Source organism: Oncorhynchus tshawytscha, linkage group LG07 (genome assembly GCF_018296145.1).
Source record: "Oncorhynchus tshawytscha isolate Ot180627B linkage group LG07, Otsh_v2.0, whole genome shotgun sequence".
In the NCBI taxonomy this organism is placed as follows: Eukaryota; Metazoa; Chordata; class Actinopteri; order Salmoniformes; family Salmonidae; genus Oncorhynchus; species Oncorhynchus tshawytscha.
In genome coordinates this window covers 33,329,442-33,346,512 of record NC_056435.1, presented here as the reverse complement: position 1 = coordinate 33,346,512, position 17,071 = coordinate 33,329,442, and the positions used below count along the sequence as shown (strand labels likewise).

The window sequence follows — 17,071 nt, the reverse complement described above, 5'->3', positions numbered from 1 at the left end:
GTGAATGTCAGAGCAAAAAAACAAGTTATGAGGTAGAAGGCATTGTCCGGAGAGTGAGATTATGATGAAAGGCAGCAAAGGTACTGGAATTGTATCAGAAGCACAGACCAATTCCACTATCACTCCCTTTTTATATTTGACTTTCAGGGCCACTAGTGGGGAGAAGTGAAAATGAATTACTTTATTCTGGAGACCCACTTGATCCACTCTGATCTCTTTTCTGTTGGGTGTCCTTTCAGTCTCGATCTCGTCAGGAAGACCCTGAGCAGCTGCGTTTGAAACAGAAAGCCAAAGAGGTTAGAGATAAGAGAATTTGGCATAACAAAATACTGTGTGTCTCTGGAGTGTCCATAGTAGGTGTGTGTGTGTGTGTGTGTGTGTGTGTGTGTGTGTGTGTGTGTGTGTGTGTGTGTGTGTGTGTGTGTGTGTGTGTGTGTGTGTGTGTGTGTCACACACGTGTTTCTCCAGATGCAGGAGTTGTTTCAGTTGAGATCGAAGGAAGCTAACCTGATGACACTGGCAATTGTCGGCCCCAGGAAGATGAGGAAAATGGAGGCTGCAGCCGCTGGAGCTGAGAACATGGTATCCTCCTCCTCTCACAGTGTGATGTTTCTTTCTGTATTTAATTCACATTATTAGCTGTCTTTCATGCTCGCTCACTTACTTGCTGCCTTACACAATCTCTTCTTTGTCTTGCTTTGTTTTTATTTCAATTTTGCCCTCAAACTCCCTCTCACCTCTCTGCCCCTTTGTCTCTTTCCCCCCTCAAACTACCTCTATTGTTCTGACTGTCGCCCTCTCTCAGGGCTCTGGGTCATGTCCCTCTGCATCTGGTAGTGCTAGTTCTGGAGCGTCCAGACAATTTACCCGCCAGAGCATCACTCGTGTCGACCCCAGGGACATGCTCTTCTGTCTGGAGAATGAGAGAGAGACCAGTCACTCCCACTTCATCGACAGAAGCTTCCTTAAAAAGACACCCCATAGAGACAGACCGGAGAGCTGTCACTCTCGCATCCATTATAGCAACTCCCTCAAATAGAGAGCCCAGACAAAAAGGTATCTACCCTAGAATTGGATAAGAGGGATGGGACAGTGATAAATGGATATCATGCTTCTCCAGGTCACAGTGAATGGATCTGACCAAAGTGAATGGAACGTTTGTCTCCACCTTATACTCTGGTTGTCCTTTTGTTCTCCATCTAGTTCTACGCCTGACTGCTCCCTCTACACTCCACCTTCCCCCAGAGCATTCCTGGGACTCTCACATGTTCTAGGTTTTTATAAATGTTTTACTTACTTTTTTTATTTTTAGAATTCCATTGTAATTAAAGTGTAAAGAAGTAAATATTTGCATTATATTATTATACATTTTACTTGGAAGGCCATTTTGTAGTTGCAAATGACAGTTGTACACATTCCAAGTAATTTTACAAGTCTGTTTATATGAAACCATGTTTTAAAGAATGAATCAGCTGTGTCTCTAATGGTTGTTCAGAACAATATCTTTGTTTTGTGATAGTTATTCTATTGGCCTCTTTCTGCTTGTCTACTGCAGTGGTTCCCAACCAGAGGTACTAGGACCCCTGGGGGTACTTGGTCTATCCACAGGGGGTACTTGAGATGACTCATGAGACCATAGGCCTACTGGTCAAATGCACATGAGGGGGTACTTCAGGGGTACTTAAGGCAGAGCAAAATTCAGTTGGTGGTTCAGTAACCAAAAAAAGGTTCGGAACCACTTGTCTACTGAGTTTCCTTCCTGACAAAATAAGCCATATATTTGTATCTGATCTTAAACAGGACCGCAGTGACTCCTGCTGAAATCTGACGCAGTAGATTTTTATCTCTTCAGTTTTATGTTTGAGCTTATCTTGAATTGATTTAACACCTGATTCACTTAACAAAAGGCACATCTCAATAGGTGGTCCAGGTATCCTCATGACATGGGTCAAGTAAGGGGGGGTGGCCTCTATTTGTTTTCTATTGCTCCTCAAATAAGGACAGAGGCCGATGACATCAGTCACCATCACAGCAACTCCTTTTAAGTGTGCAGTCGTGTCTAAACAACACTATTTTACTTAACTTTTTTTTTTGTTACCCTTTAACTTGTGTACTTTTATTGCATTTATACTAATGGGATATCGCTGTTCAACAGGAAAAGTTAAATCACAAGAGGACGTCTTTAAGGACTGCATGTATTCTATTACCCTTTTCTCAAATAACTTATTAGTGGGGATAATGTTCTATTCTAAACCTCAAAACATGCGAACGTTGTACCTTTTTCTAGTGAGATTCTGATGATATTTAATATTAGCGTGAACGAGGATGTTATGCTTTTTAAAGCTTTCCTATCTGCTCAATAATCGGTGCTTCTGTTCCGATGCCTCATTGGACAGCCCTAGCTAGAGCTCTGTATTTTTTTCCCAGATCACTTTGATTTTAGATGCAGATTGTTCAATACCTTTTCATATTTGTCTCTTACAAAGAAATAAAAGTAAGGGGGGGGGGGGATTGGAAGCATAGCATGTCTCCCTTATTTTGAGTACATTTTGCACAGACACTTGTTCATATGTAAATATTTTACCTAAAGTGTTTAACTGCAATGGTTTTGTTTAGGATTGGAAGAGAATAAACCCCTTCAATAAAAGTGGACAAAATATTTATTCCTTGCCATATCTTATACATGTACTTGGGAGTATGTCTAGATGGTGCACTGTCCTTCTCTCAGCACATACCAAAGCTGCAGGCTAAAGTTAAATCTAGATTTGGTTTCCTCTATCGTAATCCCTCTTTCACCCGAGCTGCCAAACTAACCCTAATTCAGATGACTATCCTACCCATGCTAGATTACAAAGACATAATTTATAGATCGGCATGTAAGGGTGCTCTCGAGCGGCCAGATGTTCTTTACTATTCGGCCTTCAGGTTTGCCACCAATGCTCCTTATAGGATACATCACTGCACTGCACTCTATACTCCTCTGTAAGCTGGTCGTCTCTGTATACCCGTCGCAAGACACACTGGTTTATGCTTATTTATAAAACCCTCTTAGGCCTCACTCCCCCTATCTGAGATATCTACTGCAGCCCTCATCCTCCACATACAACACCCGTTCTGCCAGTCACATTCTGTTTAAAGCACACACATCCCTGGGTCGCTCCTCTTTTCGGTTCGCTACAGCTAGCGACTGGACCGAGCTGCAACAAACACTCAAACTGGACAGTTTTATCTCAATCTCTTCATTGAAAGACTCAATCATGGACACTTACTGACAGTTGTGGCTGCTTTGTGTGATGTATTGTTGTCTCTACCTTCTTGACCTTTGTGCTGTTGTCTGTGCCCAATAATGTTTGTACCATGTTTTGTGCTGCTACCATGTTGTGTTGCTACCATGCTGTGTTGTCATTTGTTGCTGCCTTGCTATGTTGTCTTAGGTCTCGCTTTGTGTTGTGTTGTGTTGTCTCTCTTGTTGTGATGTGTTTTGTCCTATATTTATATAGTATTTTTTATTTAAAAAATTATCCCAGGCCCCAGTCCCCACAAAAGGTATTTTGGTAGGCCGTCATTGTAAATAAGAATTAGTTCTTAACTGACTTGCCTCGTTAAATAAAGTTTAAATAAATAAATAAAATAAAAATATCTTAAGATCCAGATTCATGCACTAGAGGGCAATGCTACATCACTGATCAGCAGCAACCTGGCAAATGATTGGTTCTGATTAATTTGATTCAATGCAAATTCAACCATAGACATACAATTTACATAATAAGCAGTGTTGGGTAGGTGTGAACTACATGTAGTTCAACCATGAATTAAACTACGGTTTGCAGTAGCTTGGTGGTAGTTGAATTAAATTATTGGTTGTGTTTTCAGTAGATTAATACATTTTTTGCCATGCAGCGGTGCAGCTAACTACTGGAACTACACACTGGAACTACACCCCCCCTCCCCCAAAAAAGAATATGGGCGAAGTAGGCATCAGACCTGCCTAATTCTCAATTTGAACAACATTTTGTGTTTAATAGGCAAAATTACACATTCTGTGAACCCAAAGTGATCCTGTTTTTGCATGGAGATTGCCATTGAAGTAATCATAATCATTTATTCAACTTTTTATAGTGCTATTCATTACATAAAGAATCTAAAAGCACTTTAGCAACACAAAAATACAAGCATTTTAGAAATCAAAAACATGAGATGGAAGGTCATAAGAAGGTTATAAGAAGGTTGGAATGTTCATGGCTTGAGTGATCATTGGAGGGAGGTGGTCAAAGGGGGAAAGCAAGCAAATACGGTCTCTGGAGCAAGTTTCGGGGCAGGCAGGCAGCATGGTGTCATCAAGGACCAAGGTGGCTCGCTGTCTGTGTGGCTTCTCCATACTGTAGTAGGACTTGGATGAAGTTGGAACTCATGCACCACAGTTTGTGGACTCCACAGTAGGTAAACCTAGCTAGTCCACTACTACCAAAATGAAGCACCGACTTGGGTGAAGCTACAGCAGTCACGTGGCACCAGAAAGCACACCACATTTCAATAATAATTCAAGAGTAGCCTTGTAACTCAGTCCTCCTTACAATCCTCATCACTGCACACCTCAGCCATATTTATTTTGGGCTTCTCTCCATCCTCAACCTCTGGACACATGACTGGCATTTGAATCAAAACAATTGGCAGCAAGCCAGCTGACATTAGATAGCGAGCCAAACGAACAAATTACTTGCCAGCTTTAGTCTTTAAACTCCATGCTGGACTCTGATGACATTAACTGTTCATCGTAAAAACAAAAATGCCATAAAAATGTATTAACTATACAAATATTTACAAAATGTACAGGAGCTCCCTGCCTATGTACATATAATACCTATGTACACTGCATTTGGAAAGTATTCAGACCCCTTCCCCTTTTTCCACATTTTGTTACGTTAAAGCCTTATTCTAAAATGCATTAAATAAAAACATTTCCTCATCAATCTACACCCAATACCCCATAATGACAAAGCAAAGACAGGTTTTTTTAAATAAAAAAATGGAAATGCCTTATTTGCATAAGTATTCAGACACTCAGGTGCATCCTGTTTCCATTGATCATCCTTAAGATGTTTCTACAACTTGATTGGAGTCCACCTGTGGTAAATTCAATTGATTGCACATGATTTGGAAAGACACACGCCTGTGTATATAAGGTCCCACAGTTGAGTAGGATTGTTGTCAGAGCAGGATTGTGTCGAGGTACAGATCTAGGGAAGGGTACCAAAAAATGTCTGCAGTATTGAAGGTCCCCAAGAACACAGTGGCTTCCATCATTCTTAAATGGAAGAAGTTTGGAACCACCAAGACACATCCTAGAGCTGGCCGCCTGGACAAACTGAGCAATCGGGGGAGAAGGGCATTGGTCAGGGAGGTGACCAAGAACCCCATTGTCACTCTGACAGAGCTCCGGAGTTCCTCTGGAAATGGGAGAACCTTCCCGAAGGACAACCATCTCTGCAGCACTCTACTAATCAGGCCTTTATGGTAGAGTGGCCAGACGGAAGCCACTCCTCAGTAAAAGGCACATGACAGGCCAGTTGGAGTTTGCCAAAAGGAACCTAAAGGACTCACAACATGAGAAACAAAATGATCTGGTCTGATGAAACCAAGATTGAACTCTTTGGCCTGAATGCCAAGTGTCACGTCTAGAGGAAACCTGGCACCATCCCAACGGTGAAGCATGGTGGTGGCAGCATCATGCTGTGGGGATGTTTTTCAGCGTCAGGGACTGGGAGACTAGTCAAGATCCAGAGAAAGATTAACGGAGCAAAGTACAGAGAGATCCTTGATGAAAACCTGCTCCAGAGCGCTCAGGACCTCGGACTGGGGCAAAAGTTTTACCTTCCAACGGGACAACAACCCTAAGCACACAGCCAAGACAACGCAGGAGTGGCTTTGGGACAAGTCTCTGAATGTCCTTGAGTGGCCCAGCCAGAGCCCAGACTTGAACCCGATCAAACATCTCTGGAGAGACCTGAAAATAGCTTTGCAGCGACGCTCCCCACACAATCTGACAGAGCTTGAAATGATCTGCAGAGAAGAATAAGAGAACCTCCTCAATTACAGGTGTGCCAAGCTTGTAGCTTCATATCCAAGAAGACTCAAATATGTAATCGCTGCCAAAGGTGCTACAACAAAGTACTGATGAAAGGGTCTGAATATTTATGTAATTGTTGCATTTCATTTATTTATTTTTTTGCAAAGAAATCTATAATCCCATTTTTGCGTGTAGATTGAATAAGGGGGAAACAACTATTTATTCCATTTTAGAAAAAGGGTGTAACGTAACAAAATGTGGAAAAAATCAAAGGGTCTGAATACTTCTGAATGTACATGCAAGACTTATATAGTGCCTTTATAAATGACTGACAACCGTAGTAGATCTACTGATCTGGAACATAAATATTCAATTGGGTGGGGATACCTATGATTTGGGAGAAAATGGACTACTTTAAAATGTAGACACTATAATGGCATATGATGGCACAGATACGAAGATGAGTCCTCTATGGCCTTTTTCGTATCTGTATCTGCCCCTCATTGGCTAGAATGGTCCCACCTGATCTCGCCTCCACCTGCCTGCCTGCCTGTCATCGTTGACCACACGTATTTCCATTGTTAGAGCAGTCACTTGACTATCTTATCAATATAATAGACAATCTTTGGGCAAATGGTGCTTGTTTAAAGCTGTAATATTCAGAAATCTCTCTGTCATTTCCTGCTTTCTAAAATTCTAATAGTTTGTATTATTTCAGTTTATGTGACAAAACAAGCATAGTGAAGAGAATTATTGTATGATCTAAACCACCGTGAAATGTATTTTCAATAACCAAAAATATTTTGTCAGCTTTTTGAAGCTGGTCTACAAAACCAAAACTTAAGAACAGGAAGCATAGAAATAACACACATAGAACAGATCTACCGCTTCTTTGACTTGCTTTCAATGCCAAAAAGTTAGACACTGCAGCTTTAAATGTCCAATGAAGCTGTTTTTTTTATATCTCAATATCAAATCATTTCTGGGTAACAATTAATTGCCTGAGTTCAATTAAAATGGTAAATATACATATTTTTTAAAAGGTTATTGACCAGTGGACGACGCGCTTCTTTTAGTATTTCAGTATTTTATTAGGATCCCCATTAGATGTTGCGAAGGTAGCCGCTACTCTTCCTGGGGTCTTTTGAGCCTAAAATGAAGAAAACCGAGATCCTCCGCAACTTAGATTGCTTAGCGTATTGTAATATAGATTTGGTTATTGCAGGCCTTGGATAACCAATGCTATAGTAGAGCTGTCAATGGCAAAATGCTGTACTGAATTAACATAGTAGCACATTTTTATAAAACATCATAACAGACATTTAGGTAGTCCTAATCGTCTGATTGAACCAATAGAATTGAGATATTCTCTCGTTCCCCTGATCCATTTCCAGTTGGTGGTGTGGTGGTTCATTTCTTTACTATCAAATGAGGAGAGACAAACTTATCACACAAGTCAGAGTTATACTTAAATTAAATCATTAATAGTGAGAGCTTTGCAATAATAATTATTAATAATTATAAATAATGCAATAAAAGTTCAAAGGTCTTTTATAGCCAAGATACACCCCTTTCAACCTACATGACGAACAACAGATATATAGAATGGGTCACAAGGTTAAGATTTGTATGAAAGATACCTATAATACATAGCAGACAGTATCTGCTGTGTCAACCGTTTTCATTGTGTAGAGACCAGTGTCTGGCCCTCCGACTCCAAACTGGGACCATCTCTCCCTGGTACGGTATAGAACAGAAACATTAACTCATGCTCTGGAATGTTCTTTAGGTTTTATCACCCAAAAGACATCATAAATCTCCTGTCAGTGTTATCTCCCAGAGGCCCACCCTAAGCAGAACACACACACACAATAGTTTTGAATACTCTAATATTCTGTTAAATAAAACAACCATTTGATGCAATAACAGTATTATAACATAATCTTGCAAGTTTGCCACCATAATGGACATGCACACGGTGGCGCTGTCTACCAGCAAATGTACACCCAACATCTGTCATCATCATCAACATCTGTCCCCTAGCTCTATTCTCAACAGAACAGACAGACAGACATCTCCACGTGAACATACAGCAGCAGCACACCAAACACATTGGGTGCATCATCATCAGCTAGGCCACTGTGTCCGTCTGCTGACCGTCTGTCCTCTGTTCTATGTCGGGCCGGCTCGGTTCAGTCATCCACTATTATCATCAAAAGACAGGGAATGGGCTGCACAGTGTGCCGGACGTATTCGAAACAGATGCTACATCAGATGCTAACTGTGGGACAATAGCACCATTCTGCATGCCTGTTGGGACATAGGCCTGATGTTACACTGATTGTGACCAGCTTCAACATGCAGAACAATTCATATAATGGAGAGTTGCTGCTTTCAATACTAATCTATTCTATTTCCATTTCCACTCTGTTCAGTGGTCATGCTGTTGATCTCCACAAAGATGGCAGTAGACCTGGTGCTATTGACGGGTACATGTTTTCAGCTAACCTCAGCAGAGCAAGATCTTCTCAATATGGAATTCATTATGAAATGTAGGCCTACATGGCGCTCTGATTTGATGAATCCCTTGTCCTCTCAACTCAAACAGTGCAGTTTTACTCAGTTCAATCTCCAATCTAAAACAGCCTGAGGGAGGGGTTAGTGCTCACTGTGTGTCACTCAAAAGAATAATATCATGGAGGCCCTTGCTGTGCATTTTGCTAGATTTTCATTGAATAGTGATGTTTACAGTATCCATAACTTCCACGTCGGCACAATGAGAATGTGGACGAGATCAGGACACAGGTCGCATGTTAGCTCCAGGTATAGACGAGGCTAGCGTTAGTTGCTTCCTTCGTGCCAGACAGACAGGGCATCTGAATACAGCTCTGGTGTGTTAGGCTCACCTGCCCTTTGTGCTTCGGCCCAATCCAATATTTTCCCTGGTAATTCCCCCTCTACTGCACGACATGGCTGCTCTTTCAAGAGTTAAGTCCACATAAGCTCCCACTTGAGTGTTGAAGCAGAACGATGACTGTGGTTGCCTAGCGACATCTCAGCGAGTGCACCTAGAGGTGGTGGGTAAACACTTTGAGCCTTCCAGGGGGAGAAGTGACATCATGCTGTCTCCTGTGACAGGTGTCATATAACATGTTTGTTTCCATCTCTTATTTGTTACATTTTAATTGCAGAACAGCAGTCATACTGCTGTTCTCCAGCATGTAAATTCAGACCTGAGTTATTGAACTTTATTCCCTTTTTATGCACTTATCTCTCTACCCGTATTCTGACCTTGAATTTAAGCATGGTGAAACTGCCAGTGCCAGCAAGTTATGCCTCTGAGGTGGAGATCAAAGAAATGAAGGTGTGGCAGAGGGTGTGTCTATTCTAACCTTGATTTATTTACCTAATAATTCCACCACCTTTACGCCAGAGGAACCTCTTGGTTCCAAGTGGAGTTTTTCTCCAATAGAAATAACAGCATTCTCCATGACCTGTCATTTGTAAATGGATAAGAGCTATTGATAAGAGCTAGATAAATGAGTAATCTGTTTGGAAAAGGGGGTTGTAATTTATTTTTCCTTCTGATCCCTGGTGACGAATGTGAAACTGGTCATATGGAAGTCAACAGAAAATCATATCGACATGTATTGCGGCCCATTTTCAACAGCGAAGTAGGCTATAAATAGCTGTGCCTTTATTTAGAATTTTTATTGTATGCCCTCATCATTTGCGGGGGTTCAATTTGGAGACCCAAAATATAGGTATCTTCTGTAGGACGTTTTAATTATATGGCCAGGCTTTTCTCAGTTTTATTTTACAATTTCTTTCATATTAAATATTAGCCATCGGGAGCCACGGTCAGTAATACCCACATATATTCATAACTGTCAATTAAGTTTTAGTTTCCTTAATTGTTTACCTTTCATTCCTCTGTCACGCACATGTAGTTGTTCCTGAGGGTTGTTAGCATTAGTGGATCATATAAGGCTAATGTTAATTTGGGACATGTAGCCTATTTGAATCATTATGGAATTCAGACCACATGTAGCCAGTTTCACGACGACTGGACCGTTGGCATACAGTTCCATGATTAGTAGATTTAGGGAACATTTGTAGGACTATTTTACACATACTTCAGCTTCCAATGTTTCATGGACTGAACTTGTATATTGTATTTATACCACTGTATTTTTGATTAGTCAATATATTCAGTGCTTAAAGGCCCTTCAACCCTGTTTTTTATGATTCATACTTTCCTAACCCTAAAATCTACCAGTTGGTGCTGAAACAGAGATGAATATGCATATACTTAGATGTTTTTTTTTTATTGAGCCCTATATTCTGAACCCGATTTCTCTATGTATTCTAGTATACCGACAAAATTCGAATGAAAGGTACATCGTATTTAAAGGGATGGCTTAAGATACATGTACTGAAAACCCCAGTGAATGAAAACCACATGAGAAAATCTGTTGGCTATCAAGTGGGAGGGTTTTCAGCGGTTTACTTATTTTTATTCAGTGCGCAGTTGAAGTCGGAAGTTTACATACACCTCAGCCAAATACATTTAAACTCAGTTTTTCACAATTCCTGACATTTAATCCTAGTAAAAAGTCCCGGTTTTAGGGGAGTAAGGATCACCACTTTATTTTAAGAATGTGAAATGTCAGAATAATAGTGGAGAGAATGATTTAATTCAGCTTTTATTTCTTTCATCACATTCCCAGTGGGTCAGAAGTTTACATACACTCAATTAGTATTTGGTAGCATTGCCTTTAAATTGTTGGGTCAAACGTTTCCTTCCACAAGCTTCCCACAATAAGTTGGGTGAATTTTGGCCCATTCTTCCTGACAGAGCTGGTGTAACTGAGTCAAGTTTGTATGCCTCCTTGCTCGCACACTTTTTCAGTTCTGCCCACAAATTTTCTATGGGATTGAGGTCAGGGCTTTGTGATGGCCACTCCAATACCTTGACTTTGTTGTCCTTAAGCCATTTTGCCACAACTTTGGAAGTATGCTTGGGGTCATTGTCCATTTGGAAGACCCATTTGCGACCAAGCTTTAACTTCCTGACTGATGTCTTGAGATGTTGCTTCAATATATCCACATAATTTTCCTGCCTCATGATGCCATCTATTTTGTGAAGTGCACCAGTCCCTCCTGCAGCAAAGCACCCCCACAACATGATGCTGCCACCCCCGTGCTTCACTGTTGGGATGGTATTCTTCGGCTTGCAAGCTTCCCCCTTTTTCCTCCAAACATAATGATGGTCATTATGGCCAAACAGTTCTATTTTTGTTTCATCAGACCAGAAGACATTTCTCCAAAAAGTACGATCTTTGTCCCCATGTGCAGTTGCAAACCGTAGTCTGGGTTTTTATGGCTGTTTTGGAGCAGTGGCTTCTTCCTTGCTGTGCGGCCTTTCAGGTTATGTCGGTATATGACTCGTTTTACTGTGGATATAGATACTTTTGTACCCGTTTCCTCCAGCATCTTCACAAGGTCCTTTGCTGTTGTTCTGGGATTGATTTGCACTTTTCGCACCAAAGTACATTCATCTCTAGGAGACAGAACGCATCTCCTTCCTGAGCGGTATGGCGGCTGCGTGGTCCCATGGTGTTTATACTTGCGTACTATTGTTTGTACAGATGAACGTGGTACCTTCAGGCGTTTGGAAATTGCTCCCAAGGATGAACCAGACTTGTGGAGGTCTACAATGTTTTCCTGAGGACTTGGCTGATTTAGTTTGATTTTCCCATGATGTCAAGCAAAGAGGCACTGAGTTTGAAGGTAGACCTTGAAATACATCCACAGGTACACCTCCAATTGACTGAAATTATGTCAATTAGCCTATCAGTAGCTTCTAACGCCATGACATAATTTTCTGGAATTTTCCAAGCTGTTTAAAGGCACAGTCAACTTAGTGTATGTAAACTTCTGACCCACTGGAATTGTGATACAGTGAATTATAGGTCAAATAATCTGTCTGTAAACAATTGTTGGGAAAATGACTTGTGTCATGCACAAAGTAGATGTCCGAACTGACTTGCCAAAACTATAGTTTGTTAACAAGAAATTTGTGGAGTGGTTGAAAAACAAGTTTTAATGCCTCCAACCTAAGTGTATGTAACTACCTGACTTCATGATGGTTAAAGGTTAACCATGGTTCAAATCAAGAGGAGGCTCAGTCCTAGAGGACCAGAGGTCAGGGGGAGGTGAAGAGGAGTCTTTACCGTTTGAAGTAACAAGTCAGAGATCATCTAGCAGCTGGCCTTGATCTCCAGGAAAAGGAAAAACACCTAGGGCTCTATTCTAACTGTATCGCCTGACCGTTACAGACTTTGCTATAGAAATGTAAAGGTCATTTCTGATTGAGCCGACATATACAGCGTTTACCGTGAACGCAGCCTCCGCCAACGCTAAACATTGCCTTTAAATTTCAATTAGCGCTGAACTTCCGCGATACACATTGAATAGAGCCCTTGTTCTTTATTTACGCTAACTTATTGGGGTCTTTTCTCGTTCATGTCTTTTACTGTTCCAGAGTGGGTTAATGAGTATTGGGGTCGAGTGAAGCGGTCTGCTCTGCCCTGGAAATGAGCCCAGTGTTTATGACTGCCGCCGGAATGGGTTCATAACTGTGGCTGAACCTGTGAAGTATTGAATCTGGGGTTAATAGCCTGTTGGCCTCTTTAATGGGCCTCATTCAGACCATCCCACTGCTGCAGGCCATACACACGCACACGCGCACACACGCACGCACGCACGCACGCACGCACGCACGCACGCACACACACACACACACACACACACACACACACACACACACACACACACACACACACATCAGTGTCATGCTGCTGACTAGTCCCTTAGGCAGTGTCTCTCAGGCTCATCACCTGGGGGCCCGATTCAGACTTAGGAAAAGTACACCTTCCCTGCGCACTTCTCAGTAGTTGGTATTCAGACTAACCTACTGCAAGCGCGTAATGTGTTCTACAGGTGTGGCTACCTTGCGCGCACTGAATAAAAGTAACAGCCGAAATCCCTTCTACTTGATAGCCAACGAATTTTCTCAATGGACTTTCCATTCAATAGGGTTTTCAGTACATTTATCTTAAGCCAGCCGATGTACCTTTATTCAAAATCTGTCAACAGACACCACAATGCGTCGAGGAAACGGGTTCAGCAGGTACATAGTCAGTTAGGTTTGGCATTACTCTTCATCATGTTACTGTGATATCTTTACACATACACAGTTAATGCTAGTACACATGGTGGCTGATGACTTATTTATACTAATCACTCTGCTTCCAATTGATTGTTCATGTGAAGCCCTGGCCTGCATGCCTGTACTGATGCTGGACAAATGGAAATGGGATTGAATGGAAATAGCAGACAGAGCAGGAGTCTCTCAGACGAGCCATACTCTACACCCGTCTGCATTAGCCATGGATGAAGGCTTCTAAACCCTTCAAAGTGGGCTTGCTCACAATCACCACACTCTGACAGGACCAGATAAGTCACTAACACCACATTGGGCAGGGTAGATGCTGCAAGTCAGTTATTCAACAAGGGGTTTTAGTGCAACGCAGTGGTACTTTACAGAGATAGACCTACTAACAGATACACAAGCACATTCTGGTGGAAAGTTTGCAAAGTCTATGGTAGTTTGGTATGTGATGGGTAAACTAATATCTGAAAGATGTTATTTACATAAATACAGAGATTGACAAGTTGAGACCCATCTGGTCTCTGCTCCATCTCTCTCCCCACCGCTGCAAACCTTTCAGATAAGCAGCCAGAGGTAGACTGGGATGCGGACAGAACTAGACTGGACTTACTAGACTGGACTTACTCTCTACTCTGAGGATTCACATCAGATTCTCCTGCTTTGGGGCCCAGTTCAATCAGATCCTCTTTTGCCAAAATCTGCATAGCGGTTGTTTTGGTGATGTCAGAGGTGGAACTGCATTAGAATTGTCAAATCCACAAGCTGCCCTGTGCAGTAGGCTATTGCGGACACTGCCATTGGATGCAGAGAGTCGCATTAGTAACAATCCCATACAGCTTCTACACCTCGATAACTGATATAAATCTTTATTGCTTCGTTTAATGATTTTAAACTTGACTGTCATTATTTCGATAGGCTATACAGCCTACACGTTCTCGTTCCGAACTTCTAACACGAGTGGGAGGGGTGTAGCTTCGTGATAAACACATGAGCAGCCGCTCACCGTTTTGACAGCTCTTAATGCAGTTACACCGCCGACACCGCCAAAACACCAGCTATGCGGGTGTCTGCTATTGTCGGTTAACGCTTAATCTGATTGAATCGCAGCCTTGATCTCATTCACGACCTGATCTTAAAATAGCAGGAGTGCCCCACTGTGTCAGCACAACAGACCCGGTATACAAGGGACCGGAGCAGCCCCATCAGCACTAAATTGTAAACAGTCAGTTACCAGGGCACCACCAACACCCAGCGGTCCAGGTCTTTCTCAGATTGGATTGTTCCCTCTGCCGGCCCATGAGACGAGGCCTTTATGGGGAGGAAATTAAAGAGCTGGGCTGAGCACATTTGAAAAGGAAAACTTTATTTACAACAGATAAGGGGCTGGCCAATGGCCAACTGCTAAACTATTGCTCAGTAGCCTATACACAATTGATCAATAAGCCACATCAAGTTTGCTTTACTCTCTCTTTAACTCTTTAAACCTTATCAGTCATAGGGACTCCCAATAAAAAAATCTGATTTCTTTCACTACATTAATTTATCTGAATGTCTAGCCCTTATATTTAGCCTCACAATTAAGTGTTTCACCATTTTATTTTCAGGACAACTAGGGCTAAAAGTAGAACACAAAACAATTTAACATTAACAGTGGCATTCATGAGTTTTATTGACAAATGTGACCGACTGCCTTGATTTGGTCTTATGTAGCAAAATTTGAAATGGTGTTTTTTTACATTGGATAAAAGCAGACAAGCAGACACACAGAGCTACAAAATGGTATATCATACACTACATTTGAGGAACAATGGGAAAGTAATTCTGCTTTGAAAGTTGACAAACTTGTAACCTCACTTTAGAGAAAATGGCCTTTGAATTTTTGGTACACCTACTGGAGAGCTTTTTGCCCACACCCATTCAGCATCATTCACACCCTCTTAAGCTTCAGCCCCCACCCAAACTCTGACCATTTTACTCGCCCTAGCGTTGGTGACTAACTGTGCTGCTGGCAGCAATTTCATTACGCTTTTTTGATGGCGTTCGCTGACACCGGCCATATTCAACGGGTGTTGAGCATTCGTAAATTCATCAGTTATTCTGCACTCTGGCACACTCAGATGAGAGTGCTCTGAAATCGGAGTAGATGGCCAGACTGAATTTACGAACAAACCTGAAATGGTTACTTGCATAGTGGAGTCTTTTGTTAAGACATGTAGCTAGCTAGCTAGGTAAACAATTTACCATCATCCCAACTCATGATGTTACTACCCTGCATGAATCTGCAGGTAGCTAACCAACCAGGTTCAATGTTAGCTAGCTAACATTAGACTAAAACTAGCAAAGCAAATGGCTCTGCGATACGAATAATAAGATCATACATGTAACGTTAGCTAGCGAGCCAGCCAGCTAACGTTAGCTAGCTACCAGTACACTTTAACTTGAAATTAAACCACTTTCTGTCAAAATTATAAACGTGTAATATCTGTAAATGTAGCTAGCTAGACTATCTTACACATATACATCAAGGGTGGACGCATCTCCCTGTCACGGATGCCATGGTTGCCCTTAGTTTGAAGATGTAATCCAGAGACTGGTGTTTTCTCCATCTCTTTAGCTATGATACTCAAATTCCACAGATTTCAAAACTCGGTCCTCCAGAAAGTGGAGAGCAACACTTATCCAGTTTTACTATGCGATACATTTTTATAAAAAGATGCGTTAAACAGGAGTTCCTACACATACTGACCAGCTCAAATAAGTACAAATAAGTATTTCTGTAAGTACAGAAATGGTTTGCTCGGTAGAAAATGAATATCCAACTACTGAGTGACAACTGTGTGGTGTTTGTGACAGAAACTACGTCAGCATTGTAGACACTATGTCCTGGGATTTCCTATGATATTCTATGTAAAAGAAACCTTACTTTCTAATGACTTGTTTGACTTGTGAACGTCCTCGAACAAAACATTGAGCAAACACGCGCATTTGTGAGAGTCTCCGCTATTCATAATGGGCTCATAATAGTATGTCGCTCAAACCGTATGGATTTTACAGACATTTTTGTGAGAAGAACCGTTTTCGGGATCCGCCCTTATCTCACAATCCGCTCTAGCTCACCCCCTGTTAATCACACATACTAATGGTTGGTATCAGCTGAAGCAGAAGAACACAAATAGACAAAACCAATACAAAAAAAAGAAGTCTGTAGCTCAAACACACACTGTTTAAGGGGTTGGAAGCACTAAATCACGCCGGTGTGATTGTGGGACTCAAAGTGTGCAGGACAGGGCCACTGGAACTGTTTGCCAATATATCAAAGTAGCTTAACACTTGAAGAAACCGAAGTAACTCTCCATTTGCATCATCATCTGAAGACAATTATTACTTTTTAATAGTTACTTGTGCAAAAGCAATGCCATTCACAGGTGATGGAATATTCTTGTTAGTATGGTTGCTGTGCTTCACCGTATGAATAGAAGGAAATCCTTATTAAATGTCTCTCTCTCTCTCTCTCTCCAGGGTTGGATCTGAGTGGACCTGGGTCTAAAACAGGTTAAAAAAAATAATAGATATATATATAATTTCTCTCTCTGGGTGTCTCATTAAAGGCTCTCTATCTAATGAGATTAGGTCCTGGGGATTAATGGTGTGGCTAATTGATAGACACACAGCCGGGGAGGATTAAAATCCTTCCATTCCCCCGCCGCTTTTTGGGGCCTCAGCTGACTAATTGAAATCACAGGGATGGACACAAATACACGTTGTGA

At 41.5% G+C, this 17,071-nt stretch overlaps 1 long non-coding RNA gene across 1 annotated transcript; it reads left to right on the top strand.

Annotated features, from left to right (window-relative positions):
- LOC112255467 lies at positions 1-1,050 on the top strand. The gene is made up of 4 exons (XR_002954256.2): positions 1-80; positions 240-296; positions 469-582; positions 806-1,050. It is a non-coding gene; the product is annotated as an uncharacterized LOC112255467 (long non-coding RNA).
- The last annotated feature ends 16,021 nt before the right edge of the window (positions 1,051-17,071 follow it).